At 33.8% G+C, this 19,169-nt stretch overlaps 1 non-coding gene across 1 annotated transcript; it reads right to left on the bottom strand.

The window, feature by feature from the left end:
• Window positions 1-17,402: 17,402 nt before the first annotated feature.
• On the bottom strand, window positions 17,403-17,508 carry LOC124897446. The gene has a single exon (XR_007054165.1). It is a non-coding gene; the product is annotated as a small nucleolar RNA R71 (small nucleolar RNA).
• Window positions 17,509-19,169: the final 1,661 nt, after the last annotated feature.

Genomic DNA, 19,169 nt, shown 5'->3' with positions numbered 1-19,169 from the left:
TACATTCAAAGTACTAACGCATTTGCGCTATGGTGTCTTATACCATAGGTTTAAAAGCACGAGTTCAAGAGAACCAATATCTTCCTAGCTTAGTGATCAGAGTTAGCAGTGAGTCCTCATCCTTTGAGGACATGATGATCACATTACTATTTCTGTTTTCAGTTTGTTTCAGTATTTGGAGTTATTTGGGGGCATGTACCATCAACTTCTTATTCAGACAGTTTAGAGGCTTTCAGACTACAACATATTTTCAGAGAGTTTATTTCATTTTTTAGGTATTTTTATACCCCATTTTATTCATTGTTCTATACGCAGTATTAGTTTAGGTTTGAACCTTATGGCCTTACATCTTATATTCTACATATTTATAGTATATTTTTTAGTACTCAATTACAGATATCAGTCATGGGTTAGCTTGTGGTCTTTTAGGGTCATAAGCACCGTGTAACATTTTGGGTGCCAGATTTGGGGCATTATAAAAAATTCAGTAAGCTTTTGATATTTTGCTGGATGCATATCCCATTATTTTGGTGATATTATTTTGATAATCCACATCATGGAATGGGTAACGTAAGACTGGGTTTGTTTGACTTTGTGGGGTTTGAACAAATAAGATTTAGTGTCTGTCAGTATGAGTTCATAAAACTTCTGGGTATGGGTAGGAGTTTTGTGGATAAAATTTGCTTCAGGGCTAAGTATTTGCTTAGCTACCTCTTAGGGGTTGGAGTGCCAACACTCAACTTTAATTTGGATTATTTATAAAACACTATCATTTTTTAAATATGTTGGATCATCGGAGAAGGGTCCTTTACTTGAAAAAATTGGCTATGGGATAGGTGAGGAATCCATTTTAGTTTGTACAAGACAAATATTAGAATAACTTTGTGGAAAATTTAAATAAAAATTTCTGGGGTTTTCTACCTCCACTAGATTTTTTATGGTGCCCTTAGAAATCAGAGAATGAGAAGATGATGCATGGCTTGAGGCCTCTGCTTGTGAACACATATTTTGGAAGATTTGAACAATCTCTCAGATAATCCTTTTTGCTGGCACCTTAGGATAGAAAAATCATAAATTCAGTCCAATGGTATCAACCTCAATACGAATGCCAATACTAAGGGTGACACCCCTACCGACACTACCCATTCCAACCCATAGTTGTTACACAAAGCTTCTAACTAAAGGAAAAAAATATTTGATTGGGACATTACCCGAACCATAGCAAAAACCATGTCTATGAAATGACCAAAGTATGTAATAACATCCGTGTTATAAAATGGAGCCTCCTAGAATACGGAAGCTCACCACTTTAATCCAACCGAGCTTATCCTAAATCCTATCACTAAGCAGGAGGAGTGTATTGTTCTGTTCCTGCATCATGTTAGGATACAACCACTCGAAGATGAGTTAGCGGGTGAATTCTAGCAAGTACTCAGAATAAGGATAAAATAATGCTAACCTTTAAAACTAAATAAAAATACCATATGCATTCACAACCACACACACAACTACACACACACACACAGAGATGTATATATATATAACCATGATGGGAAAGGGAATCGAGTTTAACATGCCTTGAAAACTATTAAACTGGGTATATGTAACTTAACCATCCAATAACCACCCACGGGATACTGGAGATACCATACGAGTAGGGAATTCATGAGTACACTTCACTATCCATGATACATATATATACGTGTAGTTAGGGGATTCCCGGTACCCCATAGGTATTCATACATGGTCTTTATGACCAATCCTCATGTCGGCAAACATGAGTTTTTAGTGTCCGTACATTGGAATCACACCTTCACGGTTAGATAACACACCCCACCATTATTTCCCACTTAAATCCATTACCACACAACCAAAACATTATTCAATTTATCTTTAACGAAGACTATAAATAGTGGTATTGTCATACCATACCGATATAGCTTGCAAGCAATGTCCATTAGCCAAACTTTCAAAGATTAAGGTATTTCCTTGTATCCATAGGTTTAATTAGCAAATTGACTTGGGGGATTCCTATGTACCCCACAAGTTTTTCATTAGTAATTTTACATGGGGGATTCCTTTGTATCCTATAAGGATGCCAAACTAACCATAACCATGACTGCCAAACCTTACTAGTTAACCATTCTAAACTATTTAAACTATTTGCACCATTTAGCGTTCTTTTACCAAGTTAAACCATGCAATAGTTCCATTAAAAGTCCAACAATTTGACCAAAAACATTCTCATAGGCATTATATCAAATATGTTAGTGGCATAGTATTTCCAAAGCCAAAACCAAGTACCAATTACCCATTCCTATGGAACCAAATGTTCAAACCACCATAATAATATGAAAACCATAAGTAAAAGACATGGAAAAACCATAACCAACCATTATAACCAAAACCCCTAATGTATAATTGAAAACCCAAACCCATACAATATTTATGCCATGAAAACAATACATAAAACATGTCTTTAGTGGGAACTAACATTGAGGGAGCAATATCTTGCCTTAGATTAAGAAGAAGATGAGAAGAAATCACTCCTATAAGCCTCAATTCACCACCTTGAAGGAAACCCTAGCTTTTTCTTAACCCAAGAGACTTGAGAGATTTTGAGTGAGTTTAGAGTGTTTGAATGATTAAAAATAGGTTATGAAGCCCCAAAAGTGTTTTAAGTCATGGGGTCCCACGGTGTTACAAGGGGAATGTCCAAAATACCCCTACTTAAATTGTACAAAAAAATAACAAAGGAGGGTACGACCACCCCCTAATCCATACCCTACGGTATGAGTGGTACCCATCACTCGTACCCTCAGTAGAATCCCAACCCCCTATACTAACCAATCTGTAACTCCACAGTCCCACTCATACCCAATCATATAATTGGTACCCATAAACCATACCTTAGGTAGAATAGAATCAAAGGAGATTTGAAACTATCCAACATATGAGCCTATGGTATGACTCGTACCCTATCTTATGGATAATGGTGAGCCACTTTTACTATCACTAGAAACCAATCCAACCAATCAACCAACACTAGTTAGAATACGACCAAGACCATACAAACTGTATCCCATCATGCGACTAGTTCCCCCTAATCATATGATATCCAAAAACTAGAAATCTAGGAAATTTTCTTAGGGTCAAAACCCAGGGTATTTTACTAGGCCCTGACTTCATCAGGTAAAGAATTCTAAATAGAACCTTGAATAATAATCTAAGTCAGACACCAGTACACTCTTCCCAGTTTAAGGAGAAATAGGATGATTCAACTCCTTATTTATAGAATGGGGTTGAGTCTGGATTAGTTTTTGGTTTTGGAGATGAGAAGGATACACTTGACTCCTAGTTTGAAGAGGGGTTGGAGGATACATTCAGTTTAGCTAGTGAGTCAGCATCTGGTTCTGTTGCACCCAATATGAAGAGGGTGTAGCCTAGGTCCCCAATCAAATTTAATATGATCGACATATGACACTCATCCGGCTTCACATGACACCCAACCTCCTATTTCAAAAACTGTAGCTCCAATATCTAATTCCACATATTCCTTGGTTATGTCTATTGCTGAGATTTCACTGAGATGGTACATAGAGGGGATGTAATATATTTTTGAGAGAAATAGCTTTATAATGAAACAGGTACATCTAACGAGCAGTATTATAGTAGTGGTTCTAATTGATTTGACTGGGATCATAGGAGCACCAAACCTATGGGCCTCCTTTGTAAGTATTAGTTTGGGTGGATGACTCTGCCCCAAGGTTTATACAACCTAACTCTTGTTTTAGAATTTTATACTCTTTCCCAAAGTGTATATAGCCTAACTATAGTTTGGGAATTTTATGTTTCGTATGCATTAACGATCCTTTTGATTACTGCGCTTGAGGGTAGAGGGGTTGAGAAATCATATTTGATCGATACTTTGATCTGGGGGATGAAAATGGATATTTTTAAGGAGACCATCTATCTAGTGTTATTTAGTCCATAATATGAGGGACCAGCAGCGATAACTGAGTTAGATTATAGGATGAGATTAGCACGGGATAGGTGAGCTATGAGAGTATAGGGCACAAAAGACAAAGACTTGATTTAGCTAGATGGATAGCCACCCATATTGGTGAGTTGGGCCCTGAGGCCATATGGGTTGAGGGAAAGGGATAGATGAAGAAAGCACCACTTTATCTTATGAAGAAGATCATAGAGTGAGTCCAAATTCTCTTGTCAACATATTGACATGGGATATAACATCCTTAATTTCCATCCAGGTTACTGGCTTTGATAGAGATTTTGCGATAATGATCTAGTTGGAGATCCACATTAGAGATTTTGCTGAGACCACCACTCTTCCTTTTACCTATTTAATTTAGCAGATATGTGATGTGGTCATTGTAAGGCCTATACCTAAGGTTTCTCATAGTTTTGAGATGACACATACAACCACAATTAGTTTGATAAAATATCCAACAAACCTGATCCTTGCACAAATAGTGCAACTACCTCCTACTGCTATTTTTATCTATTTTTAGGGATCGTTAGGCCGAATATTACTATGGACATTAAGATGGGAAAGTAGAGAGCTGAGCCTAAACTTTTACTACTGGTGAGGGGTCCGCAACTACATCTTCACCATCTACAACGATATCTGCACCAACCCCGACTTTGACTTCTAAGCTAGTTGGCACATCTATTATGCTCTTTCGCCCCACAGTTACTCTTTTGATTAGGTGCTGCATAAGATTTTGTAGAATATGCTTGAGAAATAGGATGAGATGAAAGCCTATCTCACTTAGATGAAGAGTCAGTTAGATGTATTATATGGACATATATAGCCTTATGTCTGGACTACACTTAATACTATTGAGGTCTAATTTGAGGTGGGGATGAAGACAAAGATGGCAGAGTATATAACGGAGATTTATGATAAAATTGATAGATTTGAGACTAGGATAACTACATTATTACATAAGGTCATACACTTGATTTGTATGGATTTTGTGAGAAGATGGCTATATTATGCATTAAGTTACAATCACTAGTAGAGAGCCAGGTTATGATCATTTCTTTGGTCATTCCATCCTTCACACAGCCATTACCTTTACCTCTATCTATGAGATTTAGTTTATTTTCTAATGATGATGTGGAATCGATTGTCAAAACAAAGAGTGGTAATAAAGTGGAGCTATAGAACCCCTTCATGGACTTTAATTAGGTCTTGAAAAGGGACACCCATAAATCTAAGGTATCCGTAGTAGTTGAGGAGCGGAGATGAGCTGAGATAGCAGTGAGTGCATCTTCTAGTCATGCCTACCACCACCTTTGTAGGATGTGCCACGAGATACCCCAGATAGGGGTGAGTTAGATACGAATGCTTAAATCATCCCTGACATATTGCTATTTTTTCTTTTTTCTATTATAGTTGTACACTGGTTATAGTCCATAGTATTTAGTTGGGGGTGTGGGTATACCACAATAGAGGGTTTTTCTTTCCATATTTCTTTTTCATGTCGGCTGTGTTGTCCTTGTAGAACTGGCATATTTATGTAGTTTTGTGTTTGTGTCACATATGTGTTATGTTTTGTTTGTGTTTAATTAGGTGAAAAATTAGGAACCTAAGGGCAACTAACATTTTCTATTTGTTTTGACTTTTTCTACAAATTGATACCCCTCCAAAAAGATTTAATGAGTTGTGTTTTGTGAATATTTGTGTGACTATTGTGAATCTTGTTATGGCATTAGGATTACAGAAAAATAATCATTAATTAGAATTTGCATGAATTCGATAGGTAGTATTTGGTAATATAACTTTGTACTATATATGTGTGAGATACTTAGCTAGTTCCCTTTGTGCATTTAATCCAGAACTTGCCTAGTAAGTCTTGCGTAGGTTGTAGGATAGTTGGTTAGAATATGATCGTAGGTCATTTTTAATTTTTTAGTCCATTATTAGCCTAAATGAGCATCCAAATAACAATAAGTATCACTTGATCCCTGAATTAGAGCCTACACTAACCTATTTTCTTATTTTAACCTTGTCACCTTCTTAGTTTGATTATAATGAACTTTTTTTGGTCCTAGTCCCTCCTTTGACATAATCCACCTCAAGTCAAAAAAATTTCCTAAGCTGAAGGTAGCTATCATAGGGTGCATAGTTAAATTTGGGTATGAATAAGATAAAAGAATGTAGTCTTAGGTTTGGTAAAATAAAAAAATAAAAAAAGAGAAGAGAAAAAATTAAAAAAAATGAAAAATATAAAGAAAGAACAATGAAATAACACCCAACCTGAATATGCAATAAAAGAAAAAGAAAGAAATAAGGGCTAAATAAAGAAAAATTGGTTGAGAAGTGGACCCTAAATTATAATTATAGTGTCAAGAACGGTAAGTCACTAGCTCTCAAATTTACCATACCAGTACCAAGCTACATTACAAGCATGATAAATTCCAATAGTTATCCTAGTCCAACTGTCTAAAAAACTAAGGTAAAGAAAATAAGGGCAATACTATGGCATTCTATGTACATTTGTTAGAATTTCTTTTGTAAGTGTGAGTATCATAATATCATCCCTGTATTGACATACATGATCATACTCTGAAATTAGGACTTCTTTGTTATAAGGGTACACGGGCGGTATTGCTAGCTGCTTATCTATTTGGGTAGTGTATACTGCATGTTTGCTTGGTTGTTTATTTATAATGTAATGCCATAGTTTTATTTCTTTAGGTCTCATTGTTGTGCTACATAGATCTACATAGGTGGTTTTGAAAATGTTGAATATAGGAGGGGGTAAGAGTTATTGAGCTGAAATTGAGTTGACTACCATAGGTGCCTAAGGTTTTTCTTGGTCAAGCATCATCATATTGTTTTTTATTGATTTTTCTGCTTGAGAACATACAAACATTCTAAGTTGAGGGTATTGATGTTCCACGGTTTCATGGCACTTTTGATGCTTAAAACTAGAAAATATGCAGGTACTTAGGTCCGTTTTGTTAGATATAATGTATTTTTGTTTTTGTTTTGTAGGCAACTAGCATCTGGAGCTAAAAATAAGATAAAGAGTTGATTTTTGTAGAGGACCCAACTAACGGCCACTGTAAGTGGCTGTGTAAGTGTTAGAAAAAATAATATAAGAAATAGAAGTCTAACGTTTGTTACGGGAGTTATGGAGGGTCACTTATAGGGTGTAAGTATTACTTATTCCCTTGTAAGTTCCATCATAGGTGGTGTTCTACAGTATTTTGATTTGTCTTGAGACTTACGGCCCACTAGGGGTTCGTACGTGGTACTTATGGCCCGCAAGTGGGTCCGTAATTTGTTATCGACTTAGTTTTACTTTTTTCATTTTGGTTTGGATTTATATGATTCCGATGTATTCTATCAATACCCTTTAAATGTTCTTGTATTAAACAACTCTATATTAATTATGAGATTCAACTTTTGATCTTGGAATCCTTTGTTCTGGGTTTTACTGTTGGATATTAATTTGAGAGTTTTGGTTTTCATTCCTCAAGTACTGTAAATTATTCCTATGATTTCTTTTATGGATTCAATGGATGTTGTTGCAAACCTGAGCATCTAAACCACCGAACTAGGTTTGTGGGAACCTTAATGAAATAACAAAGTAGAGGACTGCAAAGTCATTCTTGATCAATATTCTTGCATGTATTGAAATCTTCTTTGTTATGATTGTTTTCTTAATGATTACACGAGTTAAGAACCTGCTAGTAATTGATATTTACTTCTAAAGAGATGTAGAGATTTGATAAAGAAGATCACAATAGTAATTTAAGGCTGCCAACCGTCATCTGATTGACTTGACACTCTAAAGGTAATAGTTAATCTTGGATCCAAGATAATGGTTAGTAAGATGACACTTTGAGACTCAAAATGTAATGAGTGAAATTCACTAAAGCCGTTCATAAGACGGCTGGTGATACCTATCTTATCAAATTATGCATGCAAGGTATTGGGATAGTTTGGTGGAGCACAATAAGTCTACCGAGTTAGAAAGTCAGTAAAAACACAATTGTAGTATTCATCTCATAGTGATTTCAACCAAAACGTTCAAGATTTGTTACTATTGACATTATTCTTACAAAATCCTCCTATTTACTTTTCTGCATTTTTTTTTGCTACTTCAGAAAGTTCATGATAGATATCCATCCTACTCACTGGGGGTTCAACCCCTACCATTATTAGGTTATATATCTGACAACATTCACATTATGTTTCTCTGCTGTATAATTTGGGGACATCAACTGACATGCCCATGGTCCCAGAGATGCTAAAATTTTCTTCAATTTTATGAGGGAAAACAAGTCATTTGTGTCCTAAATCATCCTATAACTAATACTAACATAGTTTCCGTCATCCGATAACCCAACTACATGATTTTTCTTCTCCCAAATCCTCAAGAACACCAAATAAGGGTACTTCTATAAAATTCAAGATTTCAAGGCTCAGATTTAAGATTCCTTCAAGGAGATTCATCAAGTTCAAGTATGTGGGGTTTGAACAAGTATGGCCTTTCTTCCTTGTGCCTAAAATATGAGTTTTTACATGAGTTATAATGATTTGATTGCTTGAGTTATACCCATTTTTCATGTTTCCAAAATTAGGACATCATCATGTGATTTAAAGTTCAGTTAGCACATAAATTTACTTTTACTCATGTTTTCACTTATGTAATTGTTATTATGAGATGAATTTAAGTATTTTGACATAAATTTCCATGAGTTGATAAAAGATTACAATTTGAGCACTAAGTATTCAGTTTACAAAAAGTTTAAGTATACTTATTTGAGTTTCAAAGGCATTGTAGTATAAGAAAAGTTTTAGTTTTATATAAGATTAAAGATAAGATATGAAGTTCACAGAAGAAACCAAGAATTTGAGATAGAAATAGTGACTTATTGTTTTTAAACTTATCACCTTATGTGCCTATTTTGAGGTAAAATTCATAGATACAATATGAGCAATAGTATGATTTTGGGAATAGTATGTTGCATAGATAGGGGAATATGGGTTTAGTATATTCTATTTCCCAAAAACTACGTGCCACTATAAGTTATTTTAGCTTTTCCAAATAGGCATGAAAGTGATATTATTGAGTTGTCCAATCAAACATCTTTAGGTGATCACCACAGATATTCTTTATACACTAAAAAGGTATATTGGGCCATTGCGATAAAGGTTTGAGTCATCATGCTCTTTCAGGAGGGATTGAGTCATCAAACTCTATGTTTCTCTCATAATTTACGCCAGTTACGAGAATCTCCCACGTAAAAGAGTATTTTAGAAACTAAGTGTAATGACTCAAAATTGTTGTTTAGATATTGTTTTATGAATTATTCTTTATGAGATTTGATATTTCAGTCTTATGATCAAGGTGAGTTCTCTTACACTTAGCATGCATGATTTGAAATTATGTTTAACTTTAGTTTTACTTATTCCATAGAAAAGACAGTTTCAGAAACTAAGTGTCGTGACTCACCTAGTTTATCACACTATGCTTTGCTATTCATGTTTGATGATATTTCAATTTTCAAATTATTTCAGTATCTTAGTGAGTCTTTTGTACTTAGCATGCATGATTTTAAGCTTATGATATATATATATATATATATATATCAGATTTACTTATTGCAATCACCACCACTTACCTAGTACATTCCAAAAGTACTGTCCATATATACGTCTGTGTGGATACATTATTTCATTATACAGGTATTAGTTGTAGCCCACAACATCATGATCAAGAAATTTGAAGCTTCCAACCAACAGGTGATGAGTTTTCTTTATTCAAGGACTCCAGTTAGTTTGTGGATTGCGTATTTTATTTTTATTTATTTTTATTGATTAGGGATAGTTGGGGGTCATGTCCCAGCTACCTATAATTAACATTAGTAGAGGCTTCATAGATAGTCTATTAGAGTTGATGTATTCAGTTTCAGTTTTCTTTCATATAAACAGTATTCTATTGAACAAGTCCAGTTAATGACATCTCTTCCACTTATTATTTCTAGTTTAATACAATTTATTTAGTTGCTCACGAATTATTCCAATATTAAAGAGTTGGTATATTATAAGCACTTGTAGTTATAAGCACCATGTGATGTCCAGGGGTAGTCTTGGAGTGTTACACCTGTACTAGGGGTTTTTGTTTTCCTAAACAAATAATCTTCCATCATTGAAATATAGTTTGATATAGTTGAAGAAAAGGACTCAAAATACCTATAGCTCCATTGAATTTGTTCCACCCCTTTTCAGGAAAATCACCAATTATAAAGAGTTGGTATATTATTTCTTCTTGAGGCAACAAACAACATTTACACTGAGAAGTCATTTTAATTCCATATCTAGCCATAATCTCATTAATATGAAATTTGAATTTCCGTTTTTTCCAAAAGAAGAAGGAAATTTTCATAGGCTCACTTTGCTATATATTTTACTTAGTAACTTAGATGAATATAATATTTGTCATAGTAAATTCCACACACCCTTCATATTGAGCTTTCCATTATTATTAGCCATCCACCTAAGGTAAATTCCACTACCCTACTTTAACAGAAATATAAAGGTTGCTTCTAACATGATCAAGAATATTAGTTGGAAGATAGTGTTGTAACATATTGTTGTCCAGGTCTTCCCAGTCTTGAAATACTCCATATCATTAATTCTTTCATTAACAGGGAAACGAAGATTAGATACATAGTTTAGAGCTCCCAATTAAGTCCAATTATCAAACCATATAGATGATCCTCTGTAGGTTGCCACTAAATTTCTTATTTAATTTATTCTTTAGCCTCTAGCATATCATTTCCACTACACTATATTTTGATATAACCTCTTACCGTACTTATTCCACGAGTTTAGAAAATATAGATTTTGAGACATCAAAAATAGATCCAAATACCAGACAACCTTCAATTCTAGGATAACACATCTCTTGCCAAGTAACCCCGTGCTTATTTTTCTTTCTTCTTTTGTACTCGATAAGAATCTAGTAAAAATCTTATGAATTTCATATAGAATGAATTAAGGAGGCAAAATTATAGAAAGTAGGTACATGGGCATACTCTGTAGAACACTTAATCAACACAAATTTACTTCCAAATAAGATCAATTTACCCTTACAATTTTGTAATGCTCTCTCTTTTACTTTTTTAAGAATTTCATTATTGTCAATCTTCTTTTTTTGCATGAGTTATTGGAAAAGCAAGAGATATGAAAGGAAACTATCCTTGATTAAACCCTATGCATTCCTTCATCTGTTACATAAGATAAGATGTTTCCTTCTTATACATGTAAAAATAACTTTACGGACCATTAGCAAGTTGCCCAGACACATTTCCATATTCTGTTAGAACTATCATAATCTTTCCTAGAAATACTTTGTCAGCTACAGAAAAATGGTGATGTCATGAACATAAGATGGGAATCCATAATTTTTGGATGAACCATAATAAAATAAGTCATTAAGAGCTCAAGATAGAACCTTAACACCTAAATAAAAAGAGCTAGTGAGAGTGGATCACCCTGATTCACCCTACAGTAGATTGGGAAAAATCATGAGATAGACTATTAAGGAGCACATGTTACGAATTGTTAGCTACTAACCTCCATATTAACTCGATAAAAATCTACTAAAATCCCATCTTTCGTATAACCCTAGTAAGACAAAACCATTCTACTATATCATAAGCCTTAGATACATCAAGCTTGATGACGATATTAACTAGCTTGCTCCTTAATATGATGTCTCCCATAATTTCTTGAGTTAGCAAAAAAGTCTCAATGTTGTTCGTTCCCTTTAAAAACCTAGATTGAATAAGAGAAATTAGGTGTAACGCTCCGAATCTGGTACCCAGAATGCTATACGGTGCTTATGACCTTAAGGACCATAAGCTAACCCATGACTTATATCTATAACTGAGCACTGAATAATATACTGTAATTATGTGGAATAGAAGTTGTAAGGCCATAAGGTTCAAAACTGAACTAATACTAAATATAAAACAACGTCTGTAATGGGGTATAACAATACCCAAAACTGAAATAAACTGTCTGAAACATACTGTAGTCTGAAAGCCTCTAAACTGTCAGAAATCTGTAGAGTTGATGGGACATGTCCCCAACTAAATTCAAACTACTGAAATAATAAAGTAATAAAATAAACTAAATTCAAACTAATGAAATAATAAAGTAATAAAATAATCATGCTATCCTTGAATGATAAGGATTTACTACTAGGTTGGCTACTAAATGTCTGATCTACTAAGGATGCTCGGGAGCTCGTGCTTCTAAACCTATGGTATAAAAAAACATAGTGTAAATGCATCAATACTTTGAATGTACTAGTATGCAAGTGAGGTAGGATAAATACAAAGGGTTCATATGCGTGAACAATACTAACTGACTAAATAACATGAACGTGAGAATACATGCATGAATACGTAACTGTAACTGAATTCATGATAGTATTGGGTACTGAATTATAACTACTAGTCTACTAATAACATAGATTTACTGACATCTGGATTTACTAATACTGGGATACTGAGTAATTAGGTCTACTGAATACTGAGGGATTGATATTATCTTACTGATAAATGAGTGACTATTTGTGACATTTCTAATTACGAAGAACTAGTCTGATTAATCGTATCTAATAGTTCTAAAACTGAATACTGATAATATAAGTTACTGATAACTGATATAGTTGATACTGAATGACTGTATCTGACAGTCCTGAAATTTGAAGAACTATCTGATAGATTCTGATAGATCAAGCTGAGTTCTGTACTGTACTAAGTTGACTGGATCTGACAGTCATGAAATCTGAAGAACTATCAAAGTTCTATTACTGAAACTAAGACTGATACTGTAATCATAAGAAGTAGTCGTCTAACCAACATACCCATAATAAGCCATTATGGCTGAGTACAGGTCCAATTTGTAACCCTAATTGGAAGGGTGTCAATACTGCGCCACTGGTAAGGACAAACTGTGAGTGACCCTCATATAACCTGTTACTCTAATTAAAATAGTGGGACCCTCATATAACAGGTTAAAATACCTCATCTACGCTCATATAATAGGTTATGATGTCTCCACCTACACTGACTACATAGTTTGGGAGTGCAAAGATTGCTTCTAAGAATCACACCCTCTAATAATAGGTGAATTCCCATCCTTGGGCTCACTCGGTGCTAAGTCCTACTCCCATATGAATAAACACTGAACATGATTAATTGAATTCAACTGGAATAAGTTCATTGAGTTTTGTTGACTGACGGAATACTACTGAGATTACTGAAGTACTGATCTTTCTGAGATTACTGGCATTGTTGTGTTTACTGAGTTTTCCTGAGTCACCTGACTAACTAAATTCTACTGAACATGGCTTGATTAAGGATATCATGAAAACATGACACTGGCTCTTGGCACATAGCTAAATTATTGGGTACAAGTACCCCCATAACTCAATAGCATGAAACTAACAATACATGACAACACTTGCATACTTGATAATAGTAAACAACTCATAATACAATCAATGAGTCATTTTATCAAACATTTGAGAGTCATGAATTCGTACATGGATAGGAATGCATATTGGTGTGTCATAATTCATTCACTAAAACCTTTCATCAAGCACTTAGAATGCATTAACTTGTACCTAAATGGGGATTTCTTGTCAACATACTATAACAACACTATTTCATTAACATAGGCATTTTGTCAAAAACGTGGGGAGAATACTTTGGTTATACCATCATCAATGCATCTAATTATCATTCTTGCATAAATAAATTTGCAAGTTTTGAAGGGTTTATCATAAATATTATGCAAATCATCACATACTAGGATCAATCATAGGAACATGTAATTTAAAACATGAATCAAAACCCAACAACAACATGAACATGAATTTTAATCCAACTAAATCATGAATATTCACAAATACACAAATCTTGGGATTTTTAAATGAAATTATTAAGCTTCATGGATGTAAGGGACCCATCATATCTGGAAATCTATATTCTTGGAGTTCTTGGAAAGATTTTAAGAATTAGCCTTAATTTCTTAAGCTAGGGTTTTTCCCTCTTGAGAAAGAATAATTTTCTTCTTGATAGAAAATAAGGAAAAGTGATATAATAAGGTTTTTATGACATAATTTCATGGTTAAAGGTTGATCTGGGTCATGGTAAAAGACCCAATTACCTTTAGAAGGTTTTTATTTTTCATCAGTGAAAACCCGATTTGGGCACCTGGCGTGACGTGGCGCTATCGCATCATGCCATTGGAAATTGCCAACTGAGAACTGGGCTGACGGCATGACGCAGTGAAATCGCGTTGTAATACTGTATGGGACAAGGAATCTTACTGCGATGCAGTGGTATCGCGCTAAGACAGTGGAAATAAAAGACAATTTTGAATTTGAGCCTTGGCGGGATGCACCATAATTGCGGAAGCCTACTGGATTTTGACGATTGCCAGTTTGGCATGCTGCGCGATGCGTTGATGGCTCAGGTGGCACACTGTCTTACTAAAAGGGCTTAACTCTTTGCTCAGGTGTCAAATTTGGACAAATTTGGTATCGATAGAAAGCTTATTTAATTTTTCATAGAACAAAAGTGAAAATATTGAAAATTCCACATATATAAAAGTGTGTTCATCTTTTAAAGCAAGCCTTTAACATTTTTGGGATGATTTTATGTTAGGTAGAATTACGGGGCATTGCATTAGGCTAGGAAAAAGTCATTATAATCTATCATGGACCACCCTAGATATATGCTTATTAACAAATTTACTTAGATTAATTGGTTTATGATAAACAAAAGATAATACTATATGTTTTGAGGCAATAATGCTAAGCTAGATGAATAATGGGGTTTGGTAAGGATTTTCCAAAAAATTTCTTCACCAATTCAACCATCTTGTCCCACAATGTCCTAATAGTATTGGTAGAAAGACATGAAAGTCCATCAAGTCCCCAACCACTAGAACACCTAGGGTTAAAAAACTATATATTTTGCTTTTTCAACACTTAGAGGTGTATAAAAACATCTATTATTATCCGAATTAATGATCTACTGGATGCAATTCAATAGAATAAATTCATTTCTTTCATGTTCTTGGGTGAATAATTTCTTATAAAACTTAACAGCTTCCTATGAAATTTGATTCTAATCTTTTATCATTCTTACCATACTCCTTTTTATTTATGATTACTCATAGTCTCTTCCTTCTTCCTTTCACTACATTATGGATTAAGTTGTGTCCTTATCCCCTTAGCAAACAATGTTATATTTATATTCTAACTCAGATACAGTTCTTTAAAAAATAGTATTTCTTCAGTTTAGCTTGATCCTATTAAGGATAACTCTATTATCTTGTGTGTTTTTTTCCCTAAATAATTTCTCTTAAATCTTCAAAATATTGATGATCCCAAAAATTGCGACTCATTTAGCCTAAAATTGATAAGAAATCATGTCCTCAATACTAATTTTAATGCACTTTCATGTTAATTTGGTATAGATTTCAGGTAAAAGACAAGAAGTGATCATAGGAGAATAAATAAAGTAAATTGAAGGAATATGGGAGCTAAAAGTACAAAAGATCATTGTGGGGGATAATTGTAGCATACCAAAATCATCAATATATTGCCAAAAGGGAAACCCATCACAAAATATAGTAGTTTGGGCCACGTTCAAATTTGGACGAATGGTAATAAGAAGAAAAATTTGGTGCATCACTGGATGGACGAGCGAAACCCAAGAACCATTGCCAAATACAATAGATGTCTACCCCAAAAGCTCAATAAACGTTTAAATCAGCTACTTACAATTTAGCATGTCGCCAAGTTATTTAGTGATCGACAATCACATAGCCAAATTAGATGTAATCCATTTTAGTAATTTTAATGCCCATTTTTTCTGTATCTATTTAAGCCTTTTTGGCTGATTGGAACTCTATCCTTAGTCATTATGTTGAGCATAAAGCATGTAATTTAAACTCTAGTTGTAATTTTATAATTGCTAATTTCTTGATTGGAATTAGGAATTTCTTTGAAAAATTTTTGATTCTATGTAAGAATTGAATGAGGATATTTGTATATTTCTTTTTTTTTTTGTTATAAGTAGCTAACCTCCCACGCATGGTATTATGCATTATTAAGTGTTGATTATTGTATGGGTACTGACTATTTCCTTTTTATTAGATTGAATATTATGATTTTAACTAAATCTCTATGTGTCATCAAAAGAATTAAGGTTGAAAACTCTATTCATTCTTAAAATTTCTTTTCTTGCTTAAAAAAGAAGACATGGGTGGAGATATTTAGCTGACAAAGACTTGAAAACTTATCTTGTAATAGCTAATAATAAAGATAGACAAACTAATTTAAGTTCATTAATTTTTTGGTATTGTACATATATGGGTGTTTGATAGATACCCATATGAAATTTGGTGGTAGATTGAAAGATTACTCCCAATACCTAAGACCAATCCAAGTCATAAATATCAATTAAATGTTAGGTGCATTTTCACTTATCCAAAATTAAAATCACTCTTAAAAGGGTGTAACCCCAAGTGCTTTTACCTATTGATTATAATCTGTAGCATTATTCTAATAAACTAATGTTAAAACTGATAATTCAAACATAAAATCCTTTTACATAAAATCCCTCATTTTTATTTTTTGTTTAGAATTACGTGCAAGCACTTGTTACTTACAACACTCAAAGGTAAACATAATTCCTCTATTCCTATACAATCAACCCCAACTTCTAGTTGCGCAAAAATAATATTGCAAGCATTCGTGGGATAATGACGTGTATCTTTATATAAATATGACATTATTGTCAGGGAATGAAATACAACATTCATTTATTTTAGTGGTGTAAGTTACTTTTGTTTTACATAGTGTAATCCTTACTTTATTTGTTGTTTTGACTTGCTTAGGTGATAACTTATACCAACAAGACAATATGAGTCAACACGGTAGTGATACTGATACCTTTAATGCGTACCTCAATAATGAAGATCACCAAGGGGATGCTGGAAGGAAAAGTGCAATTCGCATTACACCTTCAGAGGGTAATGGAGTATTCCATTTCAGAAGTCTAATGATCAACTTACTCTAAATAAAGGGATTATTTGGAGGGAAATCACATGAATATACAAATATCCACTTGAAGAACTTTATAGAGGTTTAAACCCATTTGACATTGCTCGTATCTTACAAAAGTCTATTTGGTTGAGGTTATTCTCATTCTAATTGTCAGGTGATGCGGTATTAGTCTTAAGAGCGATATTAGAAGGGTCTATAACATCTTCGCTGGAATTTATGAAAGCATTCCTACACCATTTCTTCCCACCATATCGTATGTTTCAATTGAGAGATGAGATTACAATTTTTTCGCAAACAAGTGGTGATTCATTTAATGAAGCATGGTTGAGATTTAAGAAGAAATTGATGCAATTCCTAAATAATGTAGTGATGAATAAAATGATTCTTCAAATATTCTATAGGTTATTGAACCAATTGAACAAAATGGTTGTGTATAATGTACCCAGAGGGTATCTAATAGATCAAACTTTTGGTGTTACTTTAGAGTTATTAGATCAAGTGACTAAGAAAAGTAGAGCATGGCACATATGAGATAATAAGGCTGTTATGAGGGCTCCCTCCATAAATTATGTGTTCTAAGAAGAAAGGAATAAAGATGAAAACATGGCCAAAGTTATGAAACAATTGGATCTCCTTGTAAAACATGTAATGAGGGCACCTATAAAAGTAGTCAATGTGATGAGTGGTGAATTTACCACTTATTTACACTCAACATTCGTGTACACTAAAATGATTTGAATGTATAAATGAGACATATTTGTGATTAAATTCACTAATTTCCACATCTTGCAAGCTTACAGGTTATTAGGTGGAAAGATGTGTATTTGAGTTAAAAAGGTTCAAAAAAGAGAAAAGAAGTAAAGCTAGAAGACCTGAAGAAGAAAAAAGCCTCAATTACCTCAATCGTGGTATGTGGAACGTGATTGCGACTAGTTAATCCAGGTTAAAAAATTGCAATCATGATGATATTATGCCTGTCATGATTACCGCAATTACAAACATGATTCCGTGATCACGACCTAGCAGGAATATAGCCTAGAGGCATCCTTGTAATCGCACACAACTATTCTCAATTCCCTTAAGTGGATCAAACCCTTAACCATTGTAGCACTCCTCAAAATTTTAGGGACTCTCTTCCACCATCTAGTTTCCATTTTGAAGGGAATATCATTGTACTGATTTTGGTGTGAAGAATACATTAGAGTAACTTCTAAGTGGAGGATTAAAAAACTCCATTGAATAGTTGTCGAGATTTAAAGCCTGAATTTGCATTCTCTTTATCTTTCATTAATCAATTTGAAGGAGTTTTTGGTATATCTTTGTTCATTATTTTTATGAGTTGCTAGTTTTACCTCTTGGGGTTATATTTGAATGGGGTGCAAGAGTGTGTGGGTTGTGATTGTTAGCTTCAATTATTAGATCATTTGTTTAGTTGGTGAAAATCTCAAATTTGCTAAATCCCTACGTCATCCTTGAAAGAAGGATGTGAGTAATGTAGACCCTATATTATCCTTGAAAGAGAAATATAGGCGATATGAGCATTTGTGAACAATATGATAGATAAAGTTATTCCCATTTTGTCTCCTTAGAAATAAGGATAAATCGTAGAATTTCTATATTTTGGGCATCATCCTAGAAATAGCGATGATGATTGGATGACCATAACTATATGTTATTTGAAAGAAGCCATGGGTGATAGTTTGGTAATTGTTCTAAAGTCTAGTATTGAAATCCTTAACCAAGCCTGCCCACGCATGTTTTTACTAAGATTTGAAGTTAATTTTCATGTACCCACACACTAGTTTCCCCTAGTTAAATATAACCCCAAGATCCGTTCCTAATTTATTACACTCTAATTATTCATATGCTCAAGTTAGCCTCTTAGAAGTCAAAAAGTAATCATATATTTGAAACATTAAATACTTGTATCTTAGGTTTTAATTTAGCAAGCAACTTCTATTTTGAACTCACCCAAACACCACTCACATTGTTCCTCATGGATTCGAACCTAACTCAAAACTGGATAAT

The sequence above is a fragment of the Capsicum annuum genome, chromosome 3 (genome assembly GCF_002878395.1).
Source record: "Capsicum annuum cultivar UCD-10X-F1 chromosome 3, UCD10Xv1.1, whole genome shotgun sequence".
Lineage (NCBI taxonomy): Eukaryota > Viridiplantae > Streptophyta > Magnoliopsida > Solanales > Solanaceae > Capsicum > Capsicum annuum.
The sequence above is the reverse complement of the archived record's forward strand: the minus strand, read 5'-3'. Positions and strand labels throughout refer to the sequence as shown.